Source organism: Myotis brandtii, unplaced genomic scaffold, assembly GCF_000412655.1.
Source record: "Myotis brandtii unplaced genomic scaffold, ASM41265v1 scaffold866, whole genome shotgun sequence".
Classification (NCBI taxonomy): domain Eukaryota; kingdom Metazoa; phylum Chordata; class Mammalia; order Chiroptera; family Vespertilionidae; genus Myotis; species Myotis brandtii.
In genome coordinates, this window is record NW_005371530.1 from 872,625 (window position 1) to 886,119 (window position 13,495).

The following is a 13,495-nucleotide window of genomic DNA, read 5'->3' on the forward strand; positions in this document are numbered from 1 at the left end:
AAACTCCCCTAAAATCTAACTAGCAAACGTTGAGTTCTAATAGATACCGGGTACAGCAATAGGTAATTTTGCCTTACTTTTTCTTAAAAAGTAACTTTTCCTTAAAAATTCTTGGTTGGCTAATTTATTATTTTTACCAATGAAAGGATATATTAAATTCACCAGAGGTACAGCAATAGGTAATTTTGCCTTACTTTTTTTTAAAAAAGAAACTTTTCCTTAAAAATTCTTGGTTGGCTAATTTGTTATTTTTACCAATGAAAGGATATATTAAATTCACCAGCTCTTAATGGCATAAATGAGACTTAAACCATGATAACTAACTCCAAGTTCATTGCTTTTAGTCTATTCATCCACACATTTAAAGATCTAAAGGGCTATACATGAAATGTATAAGAGAGCACCAAGATTTGGGATCAAGCACAGAGATTCTCTAACACTTGGGCTGCAGCATCCAGGAGAGATTTTGGCAGAAGGTAATTTGGCAGCTACCAGAGAGCTGCCATCCTCAGTTGAAACAACTCACCACTCCTTGCTCCATGCCACAGAGCCTGTCTGGCATTGTGAGCTTACAGGCTTTTCTACAATAGATGAGTTCCCCATCACTCAAAAGCTCCAGGAGAGAGGGGCTCACAGTTTGGGTAAAAGAAGAAGCTCAGATAGGGCTTCAAGTACATCCATTGAATTCAGACTCTGGGCTCTGAAATTCTTCCATAGCATTGCCTCTTCCACACAAGAGAGAAGGCTTGGCATAGGGTGTATGACAGTGGGTGAAATAATTGGTGTTGATTAAATAGCCCTGTTATTAGGAGGGCATGTGGTATAGGAATTTTATGTTTGATGATTTATTTTCAGACTCAATGACCAATTTCTGTCCCTATCTAATGCCACTTATGATGACCTGAACCCATTTAGAAGATGACCAGAAGGAGCTGGAGCCATTTGTGCCACCAAACAGAGCTAACTGGTGCCCATGGAGTGACTTCATGACATGAATATCATAATGGGTAAGTGTAATGCTTTTTGGTCACCACTATTTATTTTTCACATTTTTCCTTAAAGGAGTCACCTTATCTTTGGGACCTAACTAGATGTCTCGTGCTGAAAGCCCTCTGTTGCAGGCTGGGTTTTCTGGGAAATACTAGTAGATTTTGATGGAGTTAAAGATGCAGCTTGTCTATTTGTGTCTTTGGCATCAACACCAATGGAAAGGAAAGAAAGGGGAGGCAGCAGGTGGGGTCCGGTGGCATAGAGAAATTGAGCTCTGGAGCTAAAGACAAGGCATTTATGTTATCATCTTCATTAGCATTAGATGTGGGCTACCCAGAGGGACATGACCTTGGGTGAGTTGGTTTTATGAAGATGAAGGGATAACTGAGAGAGGTTACAAATGGAGGCCACCTCTGACAGTACTCCCAACATCTGAGACAAGTCCTGCTTGGGGGACTATCTGTGCAGCAAGTCCCCTTGTCCATCATGGTCAAACCCTGGAGCTACTAAGAACCCTTCCTTTAAATACATTTGGGGAGCAGAAACTAAGGTTAAAGGTAGGCCTCTCTGCTTAAAGGAAACTTCGCAGAGAAGGGCTAGTGTCCCTGGCCCCACATGACCACAAAGAGCTTTTATAAAGGGGCCGTGGCACTTCACACCTGTTAAGGTAGCTCCGGGGAACCCTGTGCCTATACAGGACCTCAGGTCCTTGGCAGTGAATTTACAGCAACGTTCTCTGAAGACCATCAGACTTGGCGTAGAGGACTCTAGCCCTCTGAATATATAGTGCTTGGGGACGGGCTCCCCTGAGACAAGTCCTGCTTGGAGGACTATCTATGCAGCAGGTCCCCTTGTCCATCACGGTCAACCCTCAGAACCCTTCCTTTAAGTACATTTGGGGAGCAGAAACTAAGGTTAGAGGTAGGCCTCTCTGCTTAAAGGAAACTTTGCAGAGAAGGGTGAGTGTCCCTGGCCCCACATGACCACAGAGAGCTTTTATAAAGTGGCGGTGGCACTTCATACCTGTTAAGGTAGCTCCCGGGAACCCTGTGCCTGTACAGGACCTCAGGATCTTGGCAGTGAATTTACAGCAACGTTCTCTGAAGACCATCAGACTTGGCGTAGAGGACTCTAGCCCTCTGAATATATAGTGCTTGGGGACGGGCTCCTCTTTCTGAAATAGGTCAGTAGCTGACAGACTGGGATGTGATCTATGCATTCAAAATTGAGGTGCTGTGAGTGAGAGGGAATCTATTGCCAAGCCCCACAGATATTGCTCCTGCCAGAGAAAAAAAGTTCCTCCTGAACCACATGTCCTTCCACTTCTTACAGCTTCATTATACTCTAAGGAGACTACCATCATATATTCAATCCCTCAGTGTCGCTATGAGGGGCATGACTGTGCCAGGGCCAGGTGTTCTGTCTGTCTCAGCACTCAGTAATATGCCAGGAGATGTTTTTCAAAAAGGGCATATAATTCCCTACGGCAGGTAGCTTGGCTGTGTTCCAGACCTTCTGGAGGCTGCATGGTGATGCCCCCCCTGGGCTGCCTTAAATTCCTACCACAGAAACCTCTCCTATCACAGGTCTGCTGACTTGTGTGGCCCAAGTGGCAGGGCTGTGGCACCAGAGGCTGAGCATGGTGCAGAAGAGCTTCTTGTTCCAGGCCCACTCTAAGCTGACAGCTACATTTGTCACCAAGTGCTCGAGCCAGACCAGCACTTCCAGGTGTGGAATATGCAGCCTCCAACCCCGAAGAGGCTTTGCATTTTCTAAATTCGTAGCAGGAGGTGCAAGATGCCTTCATTTATCTTTGACTTTGGCTGGTATGTCTTGGCTTGCCCATGTTCACCAGCTGCCTAAACATTTTAGTGATGTAGAAGAATTATGAATATTCATAAGGTTTTTTTCCCCCACCTTAGCCACAGTTTCACTTTCCAAGATTTCAGTTATCTGAAGTCAACTGCAATCCAAAAATATTAAATAAAAAATTCCAGAAATAAACAATACATAAGTTTTAAAGTTTGTGCCATTCTGAGTAGCATGTTGAAATCTGGCATCATCCCACTCCTTCCCACCTGAGATGTGACTTCTCCCTTTGTCCAGTGTCTCCACGCTGTAGACGCTTCTCAACCATTAGTCACTTAGTAGTCGTCTCAGGGATCCCATCGACTGTTGCGGTATTGCAGTACTTGTGTTCAAGTCACCCTTATTTTACTTAACCAGGGCCCCCACGTGTGTAAGTCCTATGGGATTGTTCTCTCATCATCACAGGATGTGTGGAAAGTCTCCATGAAGTTTTCCATGAGATCCTTTCCATCAGAACCACATGGCAGCTTTCCTTGAAATAGCCAATACTATCCTTCACTGTAACTACTACAATCTACACAGAATAAAGGTTTACCTCAAGTAGGACAAGGAGCAACAATGGAGAAATTTCAGTATAGGAGAAATACTCAGAGATGTGGAAGAAACAAAGAGGAAATATCGAAGATAGAAAACTTGAATTTAGAATATAAGAAAAGGTAGAAGAATAAAAATTTACTAAGTATGCATGTACATCATACTGCTCAGAGAGGAATGCATTTTGTTATTGTAGGCATTTTACTTTATTTATCCTCTGGACCTTTGTAGACACTTTTAGGAAATTTCATTTGGTGGACAGTTGGCCTATTTCCTAAAGTTTATCAGAATCCTATTATACTTTAATCCTCTCTTAAAGCACTTATTCTTGGCTCTGGATTGTCCACAAATCCAATTAGCACCCTCTCAGCTTAATTTCCAAGTTTTAATAGCAAGACTGAGTAGAATGAGATTGAAAAGGGATGCGTATCTCACAAAAGTTGTCATTAGGCTACTAAGAATAACTGCATTCATATTCTAAAATTTTTCCCTTAAGACTGGGATATAACCAAAACTATTACTGTAACAGCAATAACAATAACCAACTTCAGTGCACTACACAAAACTGGTTCACAAACACCATTTTAGCTACTTTTTTCAATAACCCTTGGAGAGCAGCTAAACAACTGAATTCTTGATATAATATTGATCTGATTTGGGAAAGTGTGAAAATAGCCATTTATCTATGTAATAGTGATAAGAAAACCTAAAATGGCTTAGGCAGTTTAGAATTCCAAAAGTTTAAACTTTTTGCTCAATGTCATAGCATCCATTGTCTCTTAACCCTGTCCCATAATATTAAACCATGTTTTTCTTGCCTCAAAATATTCATCTTTATCTGTCTGTCATCTAAAAAAAATGGCTACTCTTTTCACAAATATAAAGAAAGAAAAAAAGAAACTGTCATTTAAATATTCTGACAGTCAACATCCATCCATGCATACAGCAAAACTACTCTGAATCCTGATGTCGGACATATGTTGACTTTGGCTGCTGCTTTGGGAGGTTTCTATGTCTGATCATCCTATCACTTTACTTCTTCTCCCTTCCACTTTCCTGGGGCCACCTTACTGCAATGGGCTTTGGTTGACCTCGTAATGAATGAAGAGGCTACGTGCAAAATTTCATTCGAGCTTACATGGAATCTCTAGAGGTCAGAACCATCAGTGTTCTTGGAAAATGCAGAGCAGCCCTATGATAACCAGTCTACTCCAGAAATTGAGCACATTTACGTGCACTCTCAGGAGCAAAGAGTCACCAGGAATTGTTGGAGAAGCCATTGGCCCCGAGGTTTAACGGTGCTTTAACGTTACCATGATGCCACACAAAGTGATGCTGCCTTGCTTGCAGGGAACACTGACCAAGTTAGGATACTGACGTATTTTTACAAAACTGGTTCACAAGCAGTGTTTTAGTGTCTGTTTATGTCTAAAGACATTGTTAGGGTATTTATTTATTTATTTTTAAATATATTTTTATTGATTTTAGAGAGGAAGTGAGAGGGAGAGAGAGATCCTGCACACCCCACTGGGGATTGAGCCCAAAACCCAGGCATGAGCCCTGCCGGTAATCGAACTGTGACCTCCTGATTCATAGGTTGATGCTTGAACACTGAGCCATGCTGCTGGCCGGGCTGTTGTTAGGGTCTTTAAATTCTAGCCATTGTTTACTGAAAATCCCAAGCAGACCCAGTGGTGGCTTTTGTAGCAGACACAGCACAAGTCCATGGAGCACATGTGGGCTGCCTGGCTGAAGCCACTCCTGCTTTTAGAGGGCTCTTCCCTGCCTCATTGGTCCCTCTCCTCTTTCACAGAGGCCTGTCGACTGGAACAGTGCCAGGTGTCACCTTGCACCATTCCTGAGGCATCTCTGGATGTGCATGGTGCTTTCTCCAACACCCCAGAGCAGGGCTAGAGTCAGGGGTTACTCTTCTGCACCAGAATCTCCACCTGTACCCTAAAAAGGCTAAAAATTCTAGATAAGTCTGCTCACAGTCTATGGCAATGTGCTTATATTTTTAAAAGTCTTTCTTAAAACCCAAGCTCAGTTGGTTAGAGCATTGTCCTGATATCCCAAGGTTGGGGGTTTGAGTTCTGGTCAGGGCAAATACAAGAAGCAACCAATGAATGCATAAATAAGTGGAACAACAAATTGATTTCTCTCTCTCTCTCTCTCTCTCTCTCTCTCTCTCGTCTCATAGACACAGCACAAGTCCATGGAGCACATGTGGGCTGCCTGGCTGAAGCCACTCCTGCTTTTAGAGGGCTCTTCCCTGCCTCATTGGTCCCTCTCCTCTTTCACAGAGGCCTGTCGACTGGAACAGTGCCAGGTGTCACCTTGCACCATTCCTGAGGCATCTCTGGATGTGCATGGTGCTTTCTCCAACACCCCAGAGCAGGGCTAGAGTCAGGGGTTACTCTTCTGCACCAGAATCTCCACCTGTACCCTAAAAAGGCTAAAAATTCTAGATAAGTCTGCTCACAGTCTATGGCAATGTGCTTATATTTTTAAAAGTCTTTCTTAAAACCCAAGCTCAGTTGGTTAGAGCATTGTCCTGATATCCCAAGGTTGGGGGTTTGAGTTCTGGTCAGGGCAAATACAAGAAGCAACCAATGAATGCATAAATAAGTGGAACAACAAATTGATTTCTCTCTCTCTCTCTCTCTCTCTCTCTCTCTCTCGTCTCATCAATAAATAAAATAAAAAATAAAATCCTTGATATTTTTAATGATGCTGAATTTTTATGAGGAGATTATTTCTCAATCAATCCCTTCTCCTTTTCTCTTTCAAAATTTCTTCGTATCTTCAGTGACTTTCTACAGTGTTTTTGCAATCAAGGCTGAGCAAGTGTTAAAATATCCCCATCTCTGATGGGAGATATATTTGTTTCCCACTGACCGAGATAAGAAACTCTGCAATGTGAGGGAAGAGTTTAGTCACCATACTAAACATACTATGCAAAATTTGGCTATGCTTACTTGTTTTGTTTCACTATGGCTATGGACCAGTGCAACGTACAAAAGAAATTATCATTGCCTTAACCCAGGAGCCCATAAAGCAAAGGCTATGGTGGCATAGTCTACTCTTTTATTAGGGAATGAAATTCCAGGGATAGGGGAGTGATGGACAAGGTAATGAGTAGAAACAGAGAAACAGCCACCCTTCCTTGCTCAGCCTCCTACAAAGGCCTGATTCCTTAGCAATCTATGATTACCTAAGGGTGACTATCAGTGAAAGATATGTACATATTTTCCAAAATATAAACTCATGTCACTTTGTAAATTGTAGTCTGAAATAGACTTAATATTCAAGCGATGTAGTCATAATTTTGGTAATGACATGGCACACTTTTTTAATTCACTGAGAGCTGTGAAATGATTAATTTTTTCAGGCTTGATGAAATCAATACACTTAAATTAACACAAGATTTAAGGCCAAATAGATAACCTCTCCTCTCCTTCTCCCTTGTACCACAGACATCCATACGTACTAGAAAATAGACAGTATTCATACTTACAGAAAAAAATGGAACAGAAAGGGCAGACGCCATATTTTCAGAGGCAATGTTAGATCTCTTGCAATGACTCCTACAAACTCTTAAAGAGGAAAAGGGACATCTGGTATCTTGTGTGCATGCACCAAAAAAAAAAACTGATTTAAATGATGCATTCAATACAGTTCTGAAGGTAATACTTGAATTAAAATTGGGTAAATGGCTGCAACAAAATTCAACAGTAAGCCCAGGCTTTTCTGACCCTGTGTTTATCTCAGCTTAGAAGTTCTGACTTGTTATTTTATTATTAACACATAACATGTACTGTAGTTATGCTATGTATAATGGTTAACATTTGACCCCTTTTGTCATGTTTGTTTTTCAAATGATGGAGCATCTGTGAGCCATACATCATCACTATTTTTCCTGATTTACAAAAATCACTTCTACCCTGTTTAAGCGATGCCCTCAGGCTAGATCAAATTTAATGAGATGACCTCTCTTGCATAATTTCCTTCAAAGACATACAGAGAGATACTCCTTTACTACATTTATAATTATAGACCAGTTTTATAGACTCAGCAACATGTCTAGAAGAAGACTCATACAGATGGATATATGTGACAAGAAATTATTCCCACAATTTTTCATTCTCTCATTCATTCTGCTTGTGACAGTGGAAAGCATTAATATGGAGCAGTGTCTTTTAGCAACTGTAGCAATCCAGCAGATGCTGGATGAATGAATCATTTGCCTGAAATGCCACAAAACAGTAAGATGTTTGGTTGCACCATACTATCTGCAAGACAGTGAGGCGTTAAATAGTTCAAGTGATCTGACCCTGGACTAGGTGAGCAGCAAGTCTCCCTCAGATCTGTCCCTGCTTGTATACAGGTGCGTCTTCACACTCACCTCTGTCTTGTTCATGTCATTCTCCCCTCTATTTACTGTTGCTTGGAAAGTGGAGGCGAGTGAGTGCATTGGATGAGGGAAGATGGCTGTATGGATGAGGACAGGGAGCACAGTGTAATATGGCAAAGTTCAAGGTTAATTACTTTGAAGGTAAATGGGACTCGCAATATGGTCCTCATGATGAAGCAATTGCTTGCCTGTGTTCTGTATGTGCTTATTGTTAGATAGTCTAAAGAAATGACCCTTGAAATGTCTCACTTATAAGCTCAGCATCTCTACCTGAAAAAAATTCAGGGGGTGGGGGAAGCGGTAAGAAGGGGAGAAATCAACACAAAATCAATGGGTGAATCATTGCAAAGAGAAGTTACAAGGTAACGAGCAGAATGCTCGATGAAGGTGGAGCAGAGATGGCTCCTACAATACTGCTGTCATCTTGTCCTATCCTATTTCTGTGACGTCTTTATTCAAAGGAATAGATGAAAGAAAGTTGAATGTAGTTTTGAATGTGACAAAGACTTTATATTTGACAGCATTAGCATGTTATCACCCCCCATGTACTTCCCATACATCTGCATAATTGTGAGGTTTGGGGGAAGGCTATCAGATAAAAAGTGAATACTCATTTTTGTGTTAATGTAAAATGTCTGAGTTACTAAGTGCCATTCGGCATCTTTAAAAAAAAATACCTTCTCAACTTCTACAAAATCTAATGTGAATTAGAGGGCTGATTCCTTTGAAGATTATATTTAATTTTGTACTAGTCATTCAATTTTTACCTCCAGGGAAACCTGATATATAACTAACTTTAGAATTTAAAAGTGATTAAATACCTAATTAAATTGAACAATGAATGTATAAGGTAACAGAAATTAACATTATATGAAGGATAATGTTTTGGAGGATTTTAATATTTGATAATTTTTGTTTGCTTTTTAATACATGAAGCACTTTTCTGTTTTATACATATAAGATTATGTCTTAATTTTACTGACACTGTAATGCTAATGGCAGTTTCTATGGGTTAAGTTCCCCTAATCAGAAGATCAAGACAATGTAGTCTACTGGAGATTCACACATAAACCATAATGCCAAATGCCAAACTCAACTGATTAAGAAAATTAATGAACATAATGCAAAACAGTCCTTTATTTCTTCACAGCCTTGCAGTTGAAAGAGATGATTATCCCAGTTTGCAAATATCTTTAAGTTCTGTAGGAGGGTGCTATCATTAATTTATGCCTGTGTATGTATCTACTGATCTCAAAAGAGTTTTAGGCTTTTTATGCTGTGCTTTAAGATCCTAGCACTCATTCCAGTCAATCTTTTATTTCCTCATGCATTCATTTATGGAGTGTATTTTTTTCTAATATGCTGACTATGGAGTAGACACATCTTCATGCTAAGCTAGTTTCTCCAGAAATACAAATGATTACCTTGCATTATCTTTAAGTAGCACAGCTTAATGTGTCAATTTGTAGTCTCCTCACAGAGAGCAAGGTCCTATGGCCAGGACTAGGTTTTGATGTGACTGTTGCAAATTGGACTATTACTAGACACAGATGCTTCCTAAGTAGGATGCCACATGAAGTGATTTTGGTTCAAAGAAGAATACTAAAAGCATCTGAGAGGGGAGGGACGTGTTGGGAAGAAGGTAGCAAGAGGTAAAAAAGAAAAAGAAGAAAAGGTCTCTGTGAGGAACACCTGCCAAGATCACAGTAGGTGAAGCAGGGAGTGGAATGCCTCCAAGGCCAGCTTAGAGCGACCCACCTTCCAGATTTGTCTGGCACTGAAGGGTTTCCTTGGACTCAGGACTTTTGGTGCTAACACGGACAGGTGGTCATCCAAACCCTAAACCTAGTTGGGGTTATGACACTCAGTCAGTATAAATAAAATACATGAAACTACCAACAAGGACTAGAAGATTCTCTCTAGCGATGAATTTTATTCCTATGTTCTTATTTGGACAATAAAATAAAAGTCACTTAGCTCTTAGAACTCTTGTACTACTTGAAGATAATTCATCATCTAAATCCACTTGATGCTTCTAAAAATGGTTCTTTAAGGAAAAAATATTATTGCTCATTAACTCACAAAATTAGTTGAAAGGACCCTACAACGCCCTTATAATGCAGGAAAATTTAAATGTTTTGTATTATTCAAATTATTGCCTTTTAGTTCAAATAGATAAAACTTTGCATATTGTTGTGATTTAGAAAAAATACTCCAATTATTAAAATGGAATAAAATACATCCTAAGACCACTCATTTACTTTTGCTCACTTATTACTTCCAGCATTAATACATGTAATTAACATTTTTTATTTGTATACATATCAGAATAGTTGTGTTTTGTTTTTCAGGAAAGCCTTAATTTAATAGCATCCAAATAAATCTCAATGTGTCTTTTACCAAATAGTTCACATTCAACTTGATTTTATTGTTCATATCTGGATTGGAAATTGCTTCATATTCCTATTCCTTTTAAAATCCACTCCTTTCTAAATACAAAGTGTCACATTTCGCACATGAATTAATTTTAGTAAGGCCATTTAATGACGTACATGTTCCTAAGTATAGATACTGTTCACTGGGTTTCAAGATGCCGGACAAACATAAGCAGTGCCTGAACTTTGGGGCGCGGGTGGAAGAGTCGTCATGCAGATAGCATAGTCACTGTGTAACAACAGGAATGAGACAAATGCTTCCCTGGGACCCTCAGCTGCTAAGATAATCCCCTAGAGCAGCGGTTCTCAACCTGTGGGTCGAGACCCCTTTGGGGGTCGAACGACCCTTTCACAGGGGTCGCCTAACATCACCGGAAAACACATATATAATTACATATTGTTTTTGTGATTAATCACTATGCTTTAATCATGTTCAATTTGTAACAATGAAATTGTGGGTCACCACAACATGAGGAACTGTATTAAAGGGTCTCGGCATTAAGAAGGTTGAGAACCACTGCCCTAGAGCATGAGATCTGCCCACTTTGACTATCTTCGCTTACACAGGCTCGTTATTACGGAATGCGCCAACAATTCAGCTGTGTAATGTAAATTCATAGAGGGGCTTCCTATGGTGATGAATGATTCATGATGCTTTAAAGACATGAGATTTACTCTTTTAAAAAAATTCTTTTTTTATTTTATCATTAATAATTGTCATTATCCAGTTTTCACATAAATCAATGTCTCATAATAAAAAGGCAAACTGATGTATTGAATTTGAGATAAAATCCATCATGTCTTCCAAACTTATTTTCACGTTTTTGTGTGCACTTGTGACGATTCAAGAGCCTTTTAATTTTTTTTTTTAGGTGTAACCATTTGACTTTCAGTTATTGAGCAACTTGATTCAAGGAATGATCAAGTTATTTGGTCAAAAGAAAGGACAAAAGAGAAAGAAAGAGGCACAGTGGCATCCTTGTTACTGTATATATTCAAACTGAATTTTTATTGATCATTGGGAGTCAAAGCACATTAAAAAAAAAGAATAGAAATATGTGAAGAAATTTCTGGACCAAGAAAAGACAGTGACTTGTCTGTCTACTACTAAATAATGTCAGACCTTTGATTGATTATTGATAATGCCCCATCCTGAAGCTGTATTGCAAGCTTGTAAAAAATGCATTTGCAAGTTCAGTTTTATCTACTCCAGGAGTAAGTTTTTGTTTTGGTTAACAAACTTTTCTTCAAGACATAGAAAATAGAACTATATGCAATATATGTTTTCAAAAAGCTTGGCTAGCTATTGTATGATATTTCTTGCTCTGTTTTTTAACTTTCATTCTTTTGTAATATTAATTTTAATAATTTGTCTCATTTCAGTAGGTTAGGTGAGCCTAATCATAGCTCACATATGTTGGGAATGCAATCACAAATGAGAAAAACCTGAGGAAGACAGGAAGTGTGTTTACTCACTCATGAATTTAATAAGTATTTGTTGTGCATTTCCCACATTTGGAGGACTGCAAAGTATCTGGGAATATAGGGATAAATAAGAAGAATAAGGTTCCTAACCTCAAGTAGCATACATTTTAGTAGGTATGGGTGATAAACTTTACAATAAACTAAGCTTCAATTTGTGTTAATGAAGAAAATAAACCAGGTAGATAAAAAGTGGTAAGTACCCAGGGTGCCTAGCATCATTAAATTCATTGAGATAGAAAGTAGAATGGTGAGTGCCAGTGGCTAAGCATAAGGGAACGCAGAGTTAGTGTTTAATGGGTACAGAGTTTTAGTTGGGGAAGATGAAGCAGTTCTGGAGAAAAATGGTGGTGATGGTTGCACAACAATGTAAATGTACTTAATACCACTGAGCTGTATATTTAAAAAAATGGTTAAGATGTACCTTTGATCATAGCATGGATGAACCTAGAGGATATTAAACTAAGTGGAATAAGTCAGATAGATAAAGACAAATACCATATGATTCCATTTATATATGGAATCTAAAGAAAAAGTAAACAAAGAAACAAAATAGAAATAGACTCATAGATACAGAGAACAGACTGACAGTTGACAGAGGGGAGTGGAGTTATGATGCTGAGTGAAAAAGGTGAAGAGGTTAAGAAGTACAAGTTGGTAGTTACAGAATAGTCACAGAAATGTCAATTACAGCATAGGGAATCTTAATAATATAAAAGGCTAACATGCAAATGGTTGTCACACCATGACACTGTAATGACCAATCAGCAGGGACCTGAGGCTGCATGGTGCCGGGCCCGGGGGGAGGGGGGGAGGACCTGAGGCCACACCCCTTGAGGCTGTGCTCCCCCCCCACCACCCTGGTGCTGGGGCTGGGGGACCTGAGGCCGTGCCCCTGTGAGGCCACGCCCCCGCCCTGGTGGGGCTTAACAGGGGTAAGGCCAGCTGGGTCTTGGTGTCACCCAATGGGGTTAGGGCTGGCCAGACACTTCTATTATAGAGAAAGGGCAAATAGCAATATTAAAATATTCCCTCTAGTTAATTCCCCTTTAATGTGCACAAATTTTGTGCACAAGGCCACTAGTATAGTCAATAATGTAATAACTATGTATGGAGCTGAGTAGGTACTAGAAATATTGGAGGAACCACTGTGTTAAGTGCAAGATTGTCTAACCACTATGTTGTACATCTGAAACTAATACAGAATAATGGTGAATGTAAACTGTAATTTAAAAATTTAAAAATGGTAAAGTAATAAATTTGTATGTATATTTACCACCAAAAGCATAAAGTGGTAAAAAATAAGTTAGTTTAAATAAAGTGGTATAGAAAGATAATCCAGAGAAGGCAAATACCTCAGAAAGAGTAAGAACAAAAGACAAATATACAAAGAATGAGGGGGAAGACCATCCTTCTCCCTGAGACAGTCAGAACTGGGTGCATGGAAGAGAGCGACAGGGAGCTGGTGTGATTGCAGTGTGAGCCAGAAGTAGGATTGTAAGGATGAATTTGGAGGAGTGCGCCAATATGTCACAGCCAACGACAAAGTCAACAACTTCGTTCAAGTTGTGCTTAGCTGGAAGGTCATGTCTTGCTGCCTCAAACATCCAAGGCTGTCTATAAAGTCACTCCTGGTGACACTGAGTAGGGAGGATGCTCAAGAGCAGAGGGCTGCGTAGCAGACTCTTTTTGGGTCAGAGAGAGAAACCAGAGACTGCGGCCCATGTTTTCAGGTTCACATGGAAGAATGACTTTTTTATGGCACCTTATA